This window comes from Podarcis cretensis (genome assembly GCF_951804945.1).
Source record: "Podarcis cretensis genome assembly, chromosome: 1".
In the NCBI taxonomy this organism is placed as follows: Eukaryota; Metazoa; Chordata; class Lepidosauria; order Squamata; family Lacertidae; genus Podarcis; species Podarcis cretensis.
The window spans coordinates 98,042,892-98,048,891 of NC_137170.1; the positions used below are offsets into that span (position 1 = coordinate 98,042,892).

At 39.8% G+C, this 6,000-nt stretch overlaps 1 protein-coding gene across 1 annotated transcript in view; it reads right to left on the reverse strand.

Moving 5' to 3' along the window:
- Positions 1-247, reverse strand: part of DPP10 (dipeptidyl peptidase like 10) — a 603,190-nt gene extending 602,943 nt beyond the window's left edge. The window contains exon 1 of the mRNA XM_079993430.1: positions 83-247. The gene's annotated coding sequence lies outside the window, so the exon portion shown is untranslated. The remainder of the gene's footprint in view (positions 1-82) is intronic.
- Between the last annotated feature and the right edge of the window lie 5,753 nt (positions 248-6,000).

A 6,000-nucleotide genomic window follows, 5' to 3' on the forward strand; every position in this document is an offset into this window, starting at 1 on the left:
TTTTTATAGTAGCAAAGCTACGTGTCAACTTAAATGGTGTACTATGGAAAAAGTCAATAGAAGCTGAATTAGGTAGCCTTACCTGGAAGGAAGGTTCCTCTCCTTTACTGCACTGGAAGTTCTGAATACATTTGCAAATGGACAAAAGGATGATTGCCAGAGGTGGAGAATGGTCAGCAAGTTTGTTGTTGTTTAGTCATTTAGTCGTGTCCGACTCTTCGTGACCCCATGGACCAGAGCATGCCAGGCACTCCTGTCTTCCACTGCCTCCCGCAGTTTGGTCAGACTCATGTTTGTAGCTTCAAGAACACTGTCCAAGCAATGGTCAGCAAAGAGCTTTGTAAAGAAACAATTTGTGGACCCTTGATCAGAATATGTGTTCCCCTTGCTATCTTCCCTTTTCTTGTGTGTCTTTTTTCAGTATCAAGCCTCATGACAGGGCCTGTCTCATTTCCTTTTCTTGGCATGAGCTGCTTTGGGAGATGATGATGATAGTCTGAAAAGTGGAGTAAAAATATCATGCATAAACAAACAAACAAGCACAATCTATTTCTATATTTAATCATTTTTTCTAGTTTTTCAGATGGTCCTTTCCTTGCTTTAAGCCCTGTTTCATGCTCACAGAAATAAGAATTAAAAGGAGTAAAACGTTCTTTTAATGGTCTTCATTTGAACCTGACTAGAATAGGTAATTGTGCTCTTTCCCATGGTACCTTGCTCCACCATAAGGAAGGTCACGTCCTCTCTAAAAATCAGGACAGATAACTCTTGAATGGCCTCATGTGCAGTTTAATGAAGGGGACAGGTAAAAATAAAAAATAAAAGCCTCCCAAAAGAGAAGCAAAATATATTTTGACCTTTACATTGCCACACACTGCATTTTCTGGAAACAATGTCCTTACTTCTTAATTTAGAATTGAAAAAGATTTGCCAGGTCTGAACTAGTTATATTTCTTAACCATTCACCACTGCCAACTGCCTATAGATTTCCTATAAGTAAGACTCATTCATTGTGCAAATTAGATCAATCTCTTTGCTCCAAGGTTGTAATCTCAGCAGTGATACCTGCCTGTTGCCATGACAAGTAATTTTCCAAGTTAGGGGCTAGCTTCCAGAGAATTCTGTTACTCATTCAATTTATCAGCTCATCAGAATACTTTATTGGTTCACAGAGATTCGTTAACCTTCCGCCACTTGTTATTCTTCCCATATCACTATTACCACTACTGCTATCTCAGAAATGATGTTTTTTAAAAGGTATGAGAATAGACTGCAGTCCTGTCAAATGCAGCAAAACCAAATCACTGTCATCACTCCTATTTTCAGACCACTAGGTATTGATTACATTGCAGGTATTCCAAAATAATTACTTCTGAACAAGTTGGAAATCCATAACGAGCACCATCAAGCAAATTTACATTTTAATGCTACAAATATTTCCCATTGCATTGACATATCGGTGCAAGGGGTTAAAATAAACTGCTTTTACCTTTCCCATTAAAACTCTTGAAATAAGATATTAGACGCCAGATACATCTCAACATATGCTTTCTGGGAGTGAGGATAAAATAACATTTATACCCTTGCTGACCTTTCTATAAATATTTTTAAGTAGTTCTGTTTAAAGAAAGGTGCAGTAGTGGTCTGGGTGACAGAGCAAATGCTAAAGCTCTATAAATTAGGAATGTGCAAAAGATTTGGATGAATCCCAAATCAAGTACCAAAGCAGGGCCGTTCTGAGAAGTTTGGGCTTGTTCAAGCCAAAGTGGAATTTCTTCAAAGCACCTCAAAGTGAGGCAGGAAAGTCCAAAGAAATTACGTACAATGCATTTTTTTCCAGTGAACGAGTCTAACAGATTCAGCACATTCATTTCCCTTCCACATGCTGACAAGAAAAGGTAACAGGCAGTGCTTTTTTTCTGGGGGAACGCAGGGGTACGCATACTCCTAAACATTTTGTGAATCTAAGTTTGGCCTCATTGAAGGGCAGTAATTCAATTTGAATAGCAAAATAACAGTATCCCTAAACACTTTTTTTTTTTTAAGAAAAAAAGCACTGGTAACAGGTCATTTATGTGTAGGCCAATTAGCTTGCCTAGAACAAAGAAATAATTTTGGGATGGGAAGAACGAAGCTATAATTTTAAGGTTTTCTGTGTTTTGTCTTTCTCCAGTCTTAAATTTGGCTTGCCACATGGCAACATACATTTGCTTTATTTTATTTTTTAAAAAATGAAAGTCTACGTGAAAATTGATACGTGTTTTCCTGGGCATTTCTCCTCAAGCCTGGATTACTACAAATGCACTCTATGCTGGGGCTAATAAAGTGCATTTTTGTACATTACTTTCATGAATATACAAATCTTCTAGAGCACATTTCACATAAGTAAGCATTTCTATAGGAATTCTTTGGACAGAGAACTACTTTGCAAAATTTAGAGAAGAGCTGTGTTTCAGTTCCTATAATGGTTTAGAAAGTACAAATTGGGCAGGGTTCTCATAAAAATGTGAAAAGAATTACAGTGGTACCTCGGGTTACAAAAACCTCGGGTTACAGATGCTTCAGGTTACAAACTCCGATAACCCAGAAGCGGAGTACCTTGTAGTACCTTGGGTTAAGAACTTTACCTCAGGATAAGAACAGAAATCGTGTGCCAGCAGCGCAGCAGCAGCGGGAGGCCCCATTAGCTAAAGTGGTACCTCAGGTTACGAACAGTTTCAGGTTAAGAACGGACCTCCAGAACGAATTAAGTTTGTAACCAGAGATACCACTGTATTTTCCTCTCCATCTCTAATTGGGAATTTAATACAATAATTCTTAGTGGCTGTCAGACCTTTATAGGTGGGATGGTGTTGCTCACCTGTCTTCCCAATGCTGTATGCCACTGCTTGTTACGGTGGCTGTGAGGAAGTGAGGAAGCAAGAAGCCTGGCACAGGGCAGGTGTAGCAGCAGAGCAATCCAATGCTGCACCAAGCTCCCCGCTGCCTTGTCCTTCCCACTTGGTAACCTGCCATGAGGCATGGCTTTGCGAAGCCAGATGAACACCACCACCCCACAAGCCACTACTGACCATCCTTGGCTTCCTCATTTGTCAAGAGACGTAAAACAGAAATACAATCTGTACAGATTTTAAGAATGATGTACAGTGGTACCTCGGGTTACATACGCTTCAGGTTACATACGCTTCAGGTTACAGACTCTGCTAACCCAGAAATAGTGCTTCAGGTTAAGAACTTTGCTTCAGGATAAGAACAGAAATCGGACTCCGGCAGCACGGCGGCAGCAGGAGGCCCCATTAGCTAAAGTGGTGCTTCAGGTTAAGAACAGTTTCAGGTTAAGAACGGACCTCCAGAAGGAATTAAGTACTTAACCCAAGGTACCACTGTAAATGCAAAACACTTCCATCAGAGAAGCCACTGACCTGCACATACTGATGTGGTTCAGGTTGGCCAGAGCAATGAATCTGACACCACAGATGCCTTGAAGGAGTTGTCAATGCTTCTTAAAAAGCAGCTAATTACAAGCTGTGACTCTGTCATCCCAGTATTTTTCTTTACAAATTTGGAACAGTTACAGACAGGTAGCTGTGTTGGTCTGCCATAGTCAAAACAAAATAAAAAAATTCCTTCCAGTAGCACCTTAAAGACCAACTAAGTTAGTTCTTGGTATGAGCTTTCGTGTGCATGCAGGTATCTGAAGATTTCGTGTGCATGTAGGTATCTGAAGAAGTCTGCATGCACACGAAAGCTCATACCAAGAACTAACTTAGTTGGTCTTTAAGGTGCTACTGGAAGGAATTTTTTTATTTTGTTTTAAATTTGGAACAGTGAGGTGAGGCAACAAGGAGGAGGCGGGGATCAAAGAATGTAAGAAGCCAACTCAGTAATTATACTGATTTGTGGGGTATTATATTTTTGCTTAAGCCATTGCTTCAAAACAAACACAGCCTTAGGCAAGAATGGATGGACATGTCAGAAGAAACAATAAAAACCAGAATGGGAAATCAAGTAGATATGGGGAGGGTGGCGAGAGAAAGATACATGGCACCCATTTTGAGGACTTGAAAAATAAAAATAAAATTGATGCTCTTTATAATATTAAAACAACTCCAAAGCAAAGAGGTAATGTAAAACTGTATTTCTCTAGATTAGTAAATATTTTTAAAATATTTTCAAATAAATAAATACACACACACACACACACACATAACATTTTTTATTTTTAAAAAAATCACATATGTAACAGAATAAACTTGTGATAATCTATTTTAAAAGCAGGACATAATTCCAGGTCAGAGATTTATTTCATCCTCCAAGCTAGTTGCCAAATAAGGTGCTAAAAAGTAAAATATTTATTCAATTAGTTTTAGCTAATTGAAATGCAAACACGGTACACACTTAATCTATGCAGGCAGGAAAAGCAGCCTACTGTCAGATTTTATTAAGACTTTTTGCTGTTCTGTGAATAGTCAATAACAAGTGTCTAAACCCAAGAAATGATGTAAAGGTAATGTTCAATGGCAAGGATATGATAAGGTAGTGTTTGCATTCAGGATAATATGAAAGGGTCCAACACATTCCCTGGAAGATTTCTCTCCATGTCAACTAATTAGCATGTTTATTGGGAATATTAATTACTGTGACAGCCTCAGCAATTTTAAGCACATTAACTCTTTAAGCACTATCTACTATCTTTTTCACCAAACATTGCCAAACTCATTTTTTATTACATTAAATATACAACTTCAACATCTCATCTATCTCTTAACTGAGCTATTAAGAAACTTCAGGCGATGCTATTTCTGGGCTCCCCTACACAGAATGTGGTGGTGTGGTTCACTTACAAGAGTCACTCATCCAAAGCCAAAGGTGCTACTAATACCCATGGAGCCTCTCTGCTCCCTGCTTGAGGCCCTAAACACTGTGGTCTGAACTGCGTAGCCAATTGGCAGATGTTTCAAAGGAAGGGTTTGTATTGAATGACTTCCAACTCTATAGTTGTATACAAACAGTTATTTGGAAATCACTCTGAAGCTTTCCATGTTAAGTGCCCAGTTAATCCTATCTCTGAGAGGTAAACCTTCTATAGATCCTCTTCTTTGTTGTTGTTGTTTAGTTGTTTAGTCGTTTAGTCGTGTCCGACTTCGTGACCCCATGGACCAGAGCACGCCAGGCACTCCTGTCTTCCACTGCCTCCCACAGTTTGGTCAAACTCATGTTCGTAGCTTCAAGAACACTGTCCAACCATCTCGTCCTCTGTCGTCCCCTTCTCCTTGTGCCCTCAATCTTCCCAACATCAGGGTCTTTTCCAAGGAGTCTTCTCTTCTCATGAGATGGCCAAAGTACTGGAGCCTCAGCTTCAGGATCTGTCCTTCCAGTGAGTACTCGGGGCTGATTTCCTTAAGAATGGATGGTTTGATCTTATTGCAGTCCATGGGACTCTCAAGAATCTCCTCCAGCACCATAATTCAAAAGCATAAATTCTTTGGCGATCAGCCTTCTTTATGGTCCAGCTCTCACTTCCATAGATCACTACTGGAAAAACCATAGCTTTAACTATACAGATCCTCTTCTTCGTCAAGCTTTTTTGGACTCACACCCAGTCTTGCAAAAGGAATCATCCCAGGAGCAATTGCATCTTTTAGAGGCTGGCTGTGCAGAATACAAAAAAAAAGAAAGAAAGATTTAACTGGACAAAGATGATGACTTGAGAAAAGCCCAAAAGCTGTCTTCTGGGGCAGGGGGAAAAGGACATGTCATCATCAGAACCAGGTACTCAGAGTTCAGCCCATGGCAGGGCAAACCCCCCCACACACACATCTAAAGGGAGATCTTCTCAACTCATTGTATTCCATGAAATATGTCACTATGTCCTTGAAGCAACAGAGGCCATCACCATGTTAGCAGAGCTAAAATTAAAAGGAAGACAGAACATTCTGAGAATCACGGCAGTCGTGTCCATTTCTATGACACAGGCTAATGTGGCCGATGCAGCAATAA